At 29.4% G+C, this 14,456-nt stretch overlaps 1 non-coding gene across 1 annotated transcript; it reads left to right on the top strand.

Moving 5' to 3' along the window:
* The first annotated feature begins 12,140 nt into the window (after nt 1-12,140).
* LOC129973124 (U6 spliceosomal RNA) lies at nt 12,141-12,244 on the top strand. The gene has a single exon (XR_008784955.1). It is a non-coding gene; the product is annotated as a U6 spliceosomal RNA (small nuclear RNA).
* The last annotated feature ends 2,212 nt before the right edge of the window (nt 12,245-14,456 follow it).

Genomic DNA, 14,456 nt, shown 5'->3' with positions numbered 1-14,456 from the left:
CTTCCGTTCAGCAAATTATTAATTCTACATTTCAACGAAGTATCAATTCTACTCCATTCGAAATTCTGTTTGGAACTAAAATGAAATCTGAGCATGATATAAAAATCCTCGAAATCGTCAACGAAGAGATCCAGTCTGCATTTCTCCAACAGCGTGATGAGCTCCGTAAAGATGCAAAACAACAAATCCTCAAAATCCAAGAAGAAAATCTCCGTACCTACAATCTGCGTAGGAAACATGCTCAAAAATTTCAATTGAATGATCTCGTCGCAATCAAGCGCACTCAATTTGGCCCTGGTCTGAAATTGAAACAAAAATTTCTCGGACCATATAAAGTGATCAAAATTAAAGCAAACGACACATACGATGTTGAAAAGTGTGATTTCTTCGATGGACCATCAAAAACTTCAACTTGTGCAGAATATATGAAACCATGGTCCAGCAATATAGAACATATCACTTGAATTGTGTTTCAAAAGAAAACACTGAACACTACTTAAAGAAAAAAAAACTATTTTCCTTCTTTTTGTGTGTGTATATTTGGACGATATAGACTTTGATTTTTTTTCTCTGTTTATTTTGTGTTATTATATTTTTATATGTTCAACACTAATATTATTTTTATTTTTAGTTAGTTATTCGATATTTCCAGTGCACGCTATTGTATTGCTATATACTTATGCTGTCACGGATGGTATGACTATTTTATTTGTTTTATCTTGTGAATATTTCAATTTTACATATTATTATTTTCCTGTATTTGCTGTTTGTTTTATATATTTACTTCATTGTACTGTATACCATAAGGCGAGGTCGCCTATTCTGTCATGATGGCCGATGTGGGAAGCGCTGACAGATCCCGTATCCTGTATGGCGCCATGCTGGCCATGTTGCGTCACGTCATTAATCACGTGATGCTTTCCCGCCATTATTGGCAGACGAGAGTTAGGCAGTGAGACTGCAAGACGTGTAGCTCACGCTCATGTATATTTTATGTTCTATGTAGTAATGTTTTGTCCTTTGGTAGAATATCTTCGAAATCGTATGGAAAGTAACCTTGAACACAAAAATGCGTATAGCAAGACGAGCAAAACGCGCGTTTGCTTGTTTACGATTTCTATTATTGTGACGTCATGAAATTGATTTAAAAGATTGAAAAAAAATATTTATTACAAGATATTCAATTTTCGGTGTTCAATTCTATTAGGTGTTCCGGTTTGATTTCAATTCCATATCTGATTGGAATTACCTATTAATGGCAGTTAAAATGAAAATTTAAATCTCATGTAATAATGATGATAGATTTATCGTTTGATTAGTCATTAGATTAGTGTGTATACATCACACAAAGGTTTCTGTTTTATCAAATAAAATTAAGAATTTCATATGATATGTGAGGATAAGTATTTAGAAATGGCTTCTGTTTAAAATATGTCAAATAAGATGCACACAAAGTGAAAAATTGAACTAATGAGTGCAATTAAGAGAGACGAAAATCATTAATTATCCGTTGATTAGAGGAAATGACACAACAAGACATTGTGTAACTCCTAATTAATGAGCAATTAACTCATAGTTCGCTATATTTTTTCGTTAAGCTTATAATTTATAATGAAGCTAAGGTTTTCATCTCTTTCTTGATGTAGTACCTTTATGTTCCCAAGATGGATATATTTATTCACTTGCAGTACTTTCATCAGCTCAATACTGATTTAATAACATCTCGAAGACCATAAAGGAAATTCTTCTTGATATGCTTAAGAAAATTTGCATTTTCAGCGCAATAAAATTTTGTAATAAAACTGAATTCTTTTTTTAATTTGAAATATTTTTCTCTTAACGCTCTGTTAGGGTTTTTTATTCTTTGAAGAACCTATTAACATAATATCAATGAAAATAAATTTATAACTGAGGAACTTTAACCAGTTTTCATTTAAAAGGTACTTGGAAGATAGAAATAAATTCATAAAATTCTCCTCGGAGTTTTGAGGAAATTTATCCGTTATGTTATTTTATCCGCTATTAGCATACAAAATATGACTCTTGTTATTTTATCGGCAGCTATAAAAGAACTCATCGTCGTTTGCTTATAACTTTCTATATTTGCATATAACTTTCTAAATTTGCATATTTCTCACCTTCCTCATTTTTTCTGTCCGTAATGGCTATTATAAATCGTTTTTTATAGCCCATTTAAGCCGATTGAATTTTCAAATTTAGAAGATTCTTATTAAATGGAAATTCTTGAGTTTAGGAATCTATTTACACAGGAATCCATTTTCGGCCATATAAATTCATTCAACTATGGAATCAAACCGTAAAATACATTTTACGGTTTCATTTCTCTTGATAAATTTTATTCAAAATATAAGCAATTCTATGATTAAAAACTCCACCAATTCCGAATTTTCAATGTACAATGTTTTTAAAAATTAATTCTTTAGCTGGAAATTGGTACATAAGAAATGCAGTAAAATTATTCAATATGCTACAACTAACCAACGAAAAAGACTCTAAATTAACAGAATTGAAGTTACAAGAACTATTTTTTTTATAAACCAAACGAGTGAGAACAGTATAAAGAAAAAGGGAACCTCTTAACTAAGGAATAAACATTTCTTTTCTCCAAGGAAGTGAGTGAGGGCACCTTCTGCTAAAAGTTTAATTTTATTTGATTTACATGGACATTAGAAGAATTATTTTGCGGCATATAAAAAGAAAAAAAAATTAATTGTAAACGACAAAAAGTGTTTTTTTTCCCTGAAAACTGGAGTCAGTTTAAGATGCCACGTCTCTAATTTCTCATATCCAAAATGTATATAAAGAAAATGTAATATTATAATCGTCAAATTCGATCTCAAGAATTCGTAACTAGGGACATCTGAAATCCCATATTTCAAATGTACTTGATTCCTAAAATAAATTGCTCCGAATTGTGTCTGTCTTAGCTTTGCATATGACAGCTTAAACACTTTGAGCTAGATAAAATTTGGAAAATATATCTAGATAAAATGTGTTTATTATAAACATACAATTTATTTGTAGATTTCTATCAAATTTCGAATGGAATTCTTTTAGAAGAAATTTGCCTTACAAATGAACACGATAACTATTTAAGTAAATGTAGAGAGCTAGATGGATGAAACTTGGAGATATAATTAGCATCTGAGATATAGATTCATATCAAATTCTCAATCAAATCTGTCAAACGGCTGACCCATATGCATTTAAATTTGACTGCTGAAAAACGCAATGAATTTAAATGAATTATAAAAATTATAATTCATTTATTTACCCTGAATTCATTGAATTCGGTGTAAAATTTTGTTTCAAATTCATTGTCAAAACCCCCCAAGGAGCCTCCAATTTTTATAGCTTTCTGCACAAAGCATTAACATCTCATCATTTACTCTCATGTGGAAATAGTGACTGTTCAAGACTTACTTCTAATCTATAATGTTATGCGGGAAGATATGAATTATAGCTTTATTAAAGTGTATACGAGAAATTTTCAGGCCGTGGTGGCTTGGTGGTAAAGTCTCGGTCGTAAGGCGTAGGGTTTCAGGTTCGAGACCCGAATTAACAGAAGAATCGTAATGTAAGGGGGTCTGTTGCACGTTGCAGGCCCAAACTTTCCCCCGTTGGTGTGGTGTGAAGACGGTGGTGCCAGCACAGCTGTCGTCCTCGTCATCTGACTGCGTTTTAAAATTACGAAGTCTGTCTCAAAATAGCCCTTGTGCTGCTTTACAATGGGACGTTAATATAACTAAACTGAACGAGAAAGTTTCAGGGAGAACTTTCCTGCTTGTTTTCGGAAGTAATAAGTTTTATTTTGTATCTGGATTTACAGAACAAGAAAGTATACAATAAAAAAATTTCCGTTAAAAGTTAGATGCGAAATTTTATATGGATATGCAGTTCGGGTGGAAATGTTTCATACATTTCGTTCATATACATATGGATAGTCAAATGACAATGGATGGATAAAGATTTGAGGCAAATCTTTAATTTTATTTATAAAAACTTATTTGGATCCGAGAATAAACAGCATCTACAATTCAATTTGGTTGCCAATCTCAAGTACCAGATCTTCTTTTCAACTAGATAAAATTGGTGACAAAACAATCCAAATCTTTCTTGGTGTCGAGAGGGCCTGCGGTGGCCTGGTGATTTGGTCTCGGCTTCAAGACTGAAAAGTTGGAGGTTCGAGACTCTATTCCTCCATAGAACGTTATGTAAGCGGGTCTGAAGAACGTTAAATCAATCTGGTCCATATTCTCTCCCTTTGGTATGGTACACAGTTTGTATAGGAAGTACCAATTTAAATGTCATCCGCAGTATTTGGAAGAGATTCAAAGTCCGTTCCAAAATAGTCCTAGCATTACTGTGAAAAGGTTAAATTTTAGGGTTGAAAAATGTCTGAGAATTTCGAAATTGATATTTTGGGCTATCAAAATACTATAATTGTTAAATGGAATTTCCAAAATATATATATATATATATATAAGAAGTGAAGACACTGTAGAATGAATTCAAAATGTGGGTAAATGCTCAACGCATTGTCGTGTAAATTGGTCGAATAATGTCGTCGTGTAAATTGGTCTAAACATTTCTTAAGCTCTTTATTAGAAATGTAACTTACCTTCAATGAATTATTAATTTCCTTAGTAACTACTTTTTGTGCAAATATTAACGCCAAAGTAATTTTACAAGATATAAAACATAAAATTTTTAAATCAGCAAGCGTGGTCTTCCCAAAATTTTCTCGTGTGATCTCTAATAAACTTGTCATGTCAGAGACCATCTTTCATGGCATCGAGGTAGAGTAATTGAGAGACATTAACTTTTGGCGTGAATTAAACATTTTTTATGAGTCTATCGTGTCATCCTTGGCGAGTTATTTGGCGATTCATCCCTGGCATGTCGTTAATAGTATCTGAAAATCGAATCTGTGTTTTAGATATGTTTTCCTCAACCGATTGGAACAAAAATTTGAGACAAAACTAAACTTGTAGTTGCAAAATTGTATAAGAAATTTGATATATTTAAATCTGAGTTTTTAAATCATTGCGCTTATGTTTCCGAAAGTAATCTCCTGTTAGATTTGGCTCAAAATTTGAACAGTGTTTACATTGAAGATTCGGTACAGAAATTTAATATCTAATCTATTTAGCTTTCTTCGTTTTATCGTATTACTTATTATATTCGAACAGCCGGACAGATGAACGTTCTCTGAAGAGATTTTACTGAAATTTTCATGGAAACCTGCCAATTTGGTATAAAGATTGTATATCAAATTTCAAAGTCTTGCTCAAAGTGTTTTTGTATTATCTTTGTCACATTCAGACGGACGAACAATTTCCCAAAAATGCGTTTTTCTAACTCAGTGAGGTCCTAAAACGTTCGAGATTCATCAAAATATCGACTTCGAATGTTTGACGATGATTATACTTTCTCTTTACTACATATACGGGAAACTATGGCAGGCTTTGGAGTAATAAATAAATTCCAATTTTAATGGAATAAAAAGCATGTTTCCTCTACCCTGCAACAATACGATACTAAAAAACCAGACAATTTGGCGGGTTAAATTGATATTTTTATCAAAGAAAACGTTTGTCCATACGAGAAATAAGATAATCCCCCCAATGAATCTTTGAAAGCTGACTATCCTGCCATTTTGCATAAAAATACGATTATGATGGCGATTGAAGGGAAAGGAACGATATTTTGAAGGCAATCGATTATTCTCTTTAAGAGTGAATCAAGTCGTTCAAGAAAGTGTTTCAATATCTTGACTTAAACACCACTTAAGTGGATATAAAGGACACCTATCATTTTTTTATTGAAATGGAGTGTTTTTCAAAATAAACAGGAGCAGCTTTCATTAAGATTCTGTGAGAAAGTGAGTTAGAAGCATTAGTTGGATAAAAATGTGAGGATTTAAATATAAATGTTAAACAATTTTGACAACATATTGATTATATTTCAGTTTCATTTAATATGAAATTCATAAATTTAAGGAGCATTCTTGGCAATGAAAAACACAATTATGCTGCAAATAAAAGGGGTTTTTCTCAAGTAAAATGTGATGTTTTATAATAAATTTGATATATAAAGCAAATGATTTATTTTAATTAGATAATAATAGAAAAATATTTGTTTATTAAAGGTTTTATTTTTTTTAATACCAAATGGTATGTGTTGTCCTGCTCTAGTTTTCAAGTTCTTAACCATAAATCTGTACGTCCAGAAAAGATAATTTCAAGTAAAATCACTCCAAAGTTACTGTATACTCCAGTTACTGTAATGTAATCACTCCAAAGTACTCAACATAATATGTAGGAATAAATTTAATAATCACAATGAATTAATTTTGATGTAAATATTGAAAAAAACATTAAAAAATGTAACTTGAATAAAATTAATTGAATAACTTGAATTGAGTAACTGGAATAAGATGTAATTTTCATGTAACTTGAAAATTTATAAATGTTTCGCATGATACATAGCCTCTAAAGATTGATACTATTATGCAGGGAAAATGAAATTATTTTTAACAGACGTGTTTAACAGATTATAAGTATTTTACAAAACTTCATACTGATTTGAATGCAATCTATGCAATTTCGTAGAAAAAAACTTATTTCAAGAAAACGGCAAAAAAACATCTGTCCTTCGATCAGAGGAGTTAATGTTAAATTCATAGTTAAAAGATAATTTATAAACTTTCGACTTTTCAGACCTATAAAAATTATACATATCTGTAATAAGTGAAATACCCCTATTTTATTAGATTGAAAATTGAAACATTGAATAATTTTTTTGAAGGTCAAATGTCATGATCTACTCTTGAAATTCAAACCATATCTAACTACATGGATCCTATGCGTTCTTTTGGTTTAGTCGAGGGTTTTCTCGGCATAAAATAACCCCATAAAAAGAAATCCAATGGTATTAAATCGCACGATTTGGGTGTGAATTCTCAAATTTCAGAACTGGGGCCGCCAGACTTTCATTATTTTTGTAATATTGTTTAGCAATGAAAGCACGTTCTTCCGTGTAACGCACCATTTTTACTAACCCTAAACTATCAGCTGACAAATGGTTTTTTAATAGGTAGCTTCACTGCACGAATGGTGGCAAATTCAAATTTTCCATTTAATTTGGGACACCGTGTAGAGAATATTCATATCCAAGAGGTGCATGTACCTGCAGTAACAAATTTCAATCTTTCTTTAAAACAAAATAAGTGTTGAACTTTTTTTTTGCTGAGAATCTTTGATGATTAGGGATTAAGTGATTTCCGATGCCACAGAAACCAAATTAATTCTGGCGTGGTTGTAGTTTGCATTTCACAAATAAATCAAAGTGGAAGATAATTTTTTTCAATCACACAGTTATTAAAATGAAATTAACAGCTCATTTAACCAAAAATTATTAAAGTATATCTCTAAAATTATCTTTAACTTATAAGCTTCACCGTCCATTTAATAGTCTAAAGCATCTTTTATTTAAACAGAAAAAAAAAGTTTGAAATCTATTCCACTTCGAAAACTTTTTATCTGCAATTTCTTTCCTGGAAAAAAAATAATAAAACCGAAAATCTTTGAACCATTTAGAAAGATTTAATTGCATTTTCCGGTTATGTTCACAAAAAACTTCTGGCTCAAACAGAAGAAAAAAAACACATTAGATTTATTTTTGTTTGAATTCAAACATTACTCTGAGTAATGCAGCGAAGCAAGCTACAAAAGCAAAAGTAATGAAATTATTCTTTATTTTACAGTTATCATTAACTTTAATTTTCTGAATATTTATTTTAAATTAAAAATCTGTAGATTACTAAAAGCAAATTTCTATTGTTAAAAAGTAATTTCTCGACTATGTTGAAAAATGATGCTCTGAAAAGTTGTTTACTAGAAATGACATGTTTTGAAATCTGCGCATATGCATTTTTTTCTTTCAAAATAATTTATTTAAATATGTTTTAAATTTAGACTATTAAAAAAAATTTCATTTGAAATTAAGATTACAAAACAATATTTTCCAAGAAATTTTGAAAATATAGTTTTAAACGTAAGGGAAAATGTCAAGTATTTTAAGATGGAAAATCCACGTGTACGAACAAATAAGAGAATAAATTAAATTTATTCTCTTCCTATGAAATTTTTAATTAAGTATTATTTTAACTAATACTTTTGTGAAAACAATGAAGGAAAACAAAAATTTGAGTAGCGCAGTTCAACAGTATATGAATCTAAAACAAATTTTTACGAATGTAATTAACACACACGAAATATTCCAAAATAACCAAATGGGAATCTAAATGAAAAAAATGCTCTTTTCCATTTTTATTTTATAAAAATAATTTAATAATTAAAATTTTTAATAAAAATAAAATAATAAAATTAATAAAAAATAAAATAATATAAAAGGAATATTTTTTAATAAAATCTTAGATTTCCTCTAATGTTAATTATAATATGTGATATGCAGTTGTTTCTGAGATTATCAGAAGGTAGCAACTACATGTAGTTAATTGAATTTTTAATTTAACCAGTTCTTAACATTTTAGTTTCTAACTATGGGTGTAAAAATAGCTACACATTTTTACAATCAATGTAAGTCCCATAGCCTTTTTAAAAAATTAAATGTGTCCAGATGTTTTAAATATTCTAAAATCGTCTTACAACATAACATTATTATTTGTAACTCCTTAACGTATTAATATAGCCATTAATATTTAGTAAAAAAGCGTACATTATAGAAAACTAAAGAATGACATCTCCACCAAATTTTTAAAAAAAGAATCTTAAATGACATCTAATGAATCATAAAGAATTTTTCAAGCAACTGTTGTTTTCAATAATAGCAAAATTTTTGAAGGCGATAAACCAATAATATTTAGAATGTGAAATGCAATAAGAGCATGATAAGGAAATGTATTTTTATTTTTATTTCAAGAAGTCCTTATTCATTTAAAAGTGAGTATTAAATGCATTATGTTGGAATTTCAGAGTTAATACTTACCAAATAGTTTGTTTTATCTATTAACATTAACATAAAATAAATCTCAATTTCCAAAAAAAAAAAGAAAAAAAAAAAGATAATCGTTTATAGATATATCTTCTTAAGAATAAATATTTTATTTTTCGTGCGAGAAAGAAAGATTCTCTAGAATTTCGTTTCCATCTAGAAGGTAGAAATTTAACTATTTAAATATTAAATATTTTCTCTTAAATAATTTCTTTAAAATAAAATATTTATTATAAAATTTTTCTGAAAGTAGATATTCTGAAGTTCTTTAAAGTTGTAAGGAGAAGTTTACAAAAATAATTTGGGAGTAAATAAGGTATTCATTTCTAATTTTATTAATAATAAAAGTGTTAGTACTTGTTAATTAGTGTTTTATTGGACAGTCCGAGGAATTGAGAGTTGCAGACTTTTCCACAAATATACTCCGGAATGTGGAAATATACATTTTTGGGCGATTTTTTTTTAGAAATTATAGTTTAAAACCCAAGCTGTATTTGTCGGTTTTTGGAATTAACATACAAAAATAGTACACTACATTTTCTTCGACATTTCAAAATTCCATAAAATATCCCTTTTAAATATATCAGTTAAGTAGCCATTAAGTTTCGTCTTCAGATTTCATATTAATCAAATATTTTTTGCGTCATTTTGTTCTATACTTTTCAATTTTACAGTGAAATTCTAGATTTTTTTTCAATGTTTCAACTAATATTTAATCAAGGGATTTTCTTTCATTATTAAGAGTTAAGGAATAAGACAAATTATACTTATTATTTACGTAATTTTACATGAGGATTAAGAAAGTTCAGGTTTCATTTCGATGTAAGTTCGCAAACAATCTGAAGCAAATTATCCAGATTCTGAAGTTTTTAATGGCATGGTGGCATAAGGAGATTTATTCCATTAGGAAGGCTCACCTTATCTGTACAATTTACAGTAAAAGGTGTAAAGCTATTAAAATAACATTTTATTAATACATTCACTATATGATACTTAAACATAATTTCTAATATAAGTAAGAGTTGTAATGAACATTAATACAGCCATATTTCGAGTGAAATCGGATCATCAATTGCAGTTAGCGATTGAGTTAAAAGCAACTCCATGAATCTTTCATACTCCATAGTTATATAATAGGGGAATTATAGAGAATTAGACTAAATTTTGATTTCAGAATACGCCAAATAAGCCATGATAAGTCAATTATTCTCACATTGAGATCTTTAAATGATTGTCCCTAGGTTGTCTTCGTTGTTTTACCAAATTCAAATTGATTTCTATTTCACAATGAAGCTGATTCAGTTTCATAAGAGAAATCTATATTTTAATTTGACAAATATAAAAATTATATGAATTTCATAACACTTATTCTATTTCTATTAATAATACATAGATTCAGTTGAAATCATGAAAATGTACAGTTTCAATTTAACTTTGAAAATAATGAAAAAAGAATAGAAAAAATTGTATTGGGAAATTTTCCCTACTCATCTTTTACTGAAAGCAAATGATTTTTTTTTAATCGATCAAAATATCTTGACTCATTTAAATTTCATACTTTTTATTCCATTATATCCTCTTTTTAATAAAACTTAAAAAAATACCCTAAGAAATATAATGAAATGCTAATTTTTATGGTTTGGAATTCTTACACTGTTGAAAAATTTTGATAGTGATTACATTTTTACAATTGATTGCTGAGGAATTCTTTTTTCTCTTTATCAGAACTTTCGACATCTGTACCAAACCAATAAGAGCCAAGTGAACTCTAAAATCAGAAGATACTATAATGATTCAAATTTCAATATTTGATTAAAACTATTTTTTATTAAGTTCCAAGATATTTTTATTTTTTACTTTTTTATATGAAAAAAAAATCACTGGAATATTTTTCACTTATTAATGGAACTAATGTCTTCTCACTTGACGATGATTTTTGCTTCATTTGTTTTTTGATAAAATGATCAGTAGAAGCTTAACAATTTATATTCTTACCAGTAGTCCAGTAACTGTCGACAAAAAATGCATCCATACTTATGACAATATATTTTTTTTTGAATTGAGCATACACTTTTTTTCTCCAGAAACTTTTTTTCCGATGCCTTCTTTCAGTGAAAAAAAAGAATTCCATTCTGAAAATAAAAATCAATATCTTTTTATCCACTAAATTTAGAAAAAAAAAAAAAAAGATGAAAACTTTCATGGGAACTCTATATATCGGAACATATTTTAAAAAGAAAAAAAAAAGTTTAACATCACACTTTAGTGGACAGATAATGGAAACCTTTCTTGGAAAAATCGCTGTAAGAGACTTCGAGTTATTGAAAAATACACTATCGTTATTTTAATCTCTAGAAAGATAAACAGACCGACATCCTTTCAGCACCAGGGAAATGACTAAGCTGTATTTTATTTGTCACCGCTCCAGATGGTGGAGGGGGTGGGGGATGGAAAAACCAATTTCGAGGCTTTCTGTTTAATCTGACTGTTTTGAAAGTGCTGTTTGTCAACAATGCTTAAGTTCTTTAAAAACTTTTTGTATTGTAAATCTCCCTTGGCTGAAGTGTCGGATTCTTTTTAAATGTGAAGCTCAGTAAAGGAATTTAACTTGAAGTGACGGAAAATCATTTTCAGCTAAATGTTTTCCGAACCGTCATTTGATTTTTATATGCTAGTACAGTTTATTTTCCTCTTGAAAACTTTATTCTAACGGAAAAATGAAAAATAACCCATATAATATTTTACAACTTTTTTTTAAATTTAGATATTTAATAGATAAAAAGAAGTTATACTCTTCAATAATTTCATGTATTCTTATATATACGTATGCCACATATACTGTATAATTCTTTTATAAAGGCAATTAAAATTTCAACCATAAATAATAAGAATAAAGTTATGTGTAACACTTCTCTATTAATGCCAATGCACCAACCAAGCGCCAACTAACTCGAACTGTAACTCTCTCTAATAATTATTAGGTCGCCAAACTCCTCGCCAATCCAAAGTACAGCTGTGCGATATTAGTTGCAAGACTGTGAGTATGTAAACCTACCGATCTCGATAATTATGTTAAGCTGTACATTTAAGTAATGGCTCCTACTCTCTTCGACAATTCATATACTAAAATTGGAACGATACAGAGAAGATTAGCATGGCCCTTGCGCAAGGATGGAAACAAAATCGTGAAGCGTTCCATATTTTAGAAGGTCGGGTTAGCCTGGTTGGTTTCACATCCCTTAGGTTGCGAGCTCGAATCCCGCCGGCCGAAGATTCCCCGCATGCTTGGTGGCTGTATAAATCTGTTGTGATCACAAAGTCCTCCATGTCGAGAGTAATACCACTGGGGGTACTGGATCAGGGGTGATCGTTCTCTGATTCAGGTGTAAATTACGATCTGTGGATGAGTGAATGAAATGCGTGAATGAAGTTCGCCCGTAAAAACGGTTGTGACGTGTATGTAGCTAAGTCGTTCTCTTGGCCCTAGATGGCGCTACTATAAAAACAAGAGACGCTCCCCCACCGGCTTAAAATCGCTGTCTTCGTAAAAGCAGGCATGTCCTTCGAGATTGCCATAAGAAACAACAGTAATAGCTAACTATAAAATTGTTGTTATGTAAATGTAATGTATTGTATATTTGGTTGTCTGTAAAATTCTTTTTAATAGTAGCCCGTTTTCATGCATTGCTCTCACAATAGATATTTATAAGAACTGACATTGTATTATGTTAAATTAGAAAATAAAGAATCGATTATAAATGAAATAAACTAGAAAGGGAAATCAAATTAAATTTCTAATTCAGAAGCAAAAGAGAAAGAAAATGCCAATTGTGAAATTTTAAAATAATATAAAATAAAAATAATTTTAGCATAAAAATTGCTTTTTTTCAACTTTTGAAACACATATGGCTATTTCGCTATGGATCGCTATTTCCATATACGTGTATTAATGATGATTGAAGTTTTTTGGCGCAAAAGCCAGATCTGACCATTCTATGCCAAACACATTTTTTTAGTGCCTTTCTCCAAAAAAACAATCAGGAGACGAAAACAAATGAGAAATTTATTCAAATAACATTATTAAAACCGATATATGTAATAAAAATTAAATAAATTATTATTTGGAATACTATTTACATGTAAATATGATCCTTCATAATAAACGCTGTGGTATTAATAACTAATATTTGGTACGTGATCTTGTGGATACAGTTGTAATTTGATGACAAATTTTGGTGTCATTTGATCAGGAAAAAGACGTCCAAATTATATATATTCAGTTTTCTGGTACTTGTATGATAACCATATGTTAGCGATTTATCGCCAATCATAGCATGCTAATAAACCCTTTCGTCACCATTGTTTGCTAATAATATGGGATTAATAATGCACAATTAATGATTTTCTTTACTATATTGCGAAGTATACGATGCTCATATGTGGGACTTTGAAAATTAAAATCTGAGTATTCATAACGTCATCCTAGATATTCCAAGTTCGGGCATATTCTGTGGCGAAAGAACGTACTCGTAACGTTGACTGCCTGGCCCAATGTCTACAATTTTATGCAAGGGTGGGAAATAGTTTAAACTTTTCATATCACTTTGATTGCATCCGCATATTATTTAAACATTGTAAAATATGTACATTTTACAGAAGTCTCTGTAAAACATATACTTTAAAAATTATTTAAATATTACGAATGAATACGTTTATGCAATTATCTTTAACTACAGGTTCTGGATTCAATGCAATTTTTAAATACGTATTTGTCTATATTTCAAAATGCTTTTGTATTTTTTCGAATTAACCCTTTAAAGGGCCATTTTTTTGCCATATTATGTTTAAATATTTTTAGGTTTGAAATTAGAATAAGAAAAGGGATTCATTTAGCTTATTAGATAAATTTAATTTAATTAATTTGGTTAATTAATAATTAAGTAACAAATCAAGGCACATCCTTTTGTGAGATAAAGAACTGAAGCATCTAAGCTTCTGACTCAATAAAAAAATTTGTCAGAACTTATGCCAACCTACATAATTTCATACAAAGATTAAATTTGGTGGGAAGCATACTTCCCACGGCCCTAGAAAGTGTCAAAGAAAACATAATTCTAACAGCAAAATAAAAAAAAAAGACTTCATCTCCGATAAATGATAATTTTGAAATGTGGTGAATACTTTATTATATTTTGAAATTTGAAGATGGAAGAAAAATGTATCGTATTTTAAATGCAAATATCAGCGAGTTCAAAATGATGAAAAAAAAACTTTTTAAAGCTGAAAAGCATTTTTATTCACATAAAGTAAATTACAAGTTTTGTCTCAAGATAAAAGAATTGTATAATACTTATCTCTAATATAAAATTGATACGATAATCTGTAACGTTTGACATTGTCAAATATCATTATTGAGT

The sequence above is a fragment of the Argiope bruennichi genome, chromosome 6 (genome assembly GCF_947563725.1).
Source record: "Argiope bruennichi chromosome 6, qqArgBrue1.1, whole genome shotgun sequence".
Lineage (NCBI taxonomy): Eukaryota > Metazoa > Arthropoda > Arachnida > Araneae > Araneidae > Argiope > Argiope bruennichi.
This window is presented reverse-complemented; position numbering and strand designations above follow the sequence as displayed.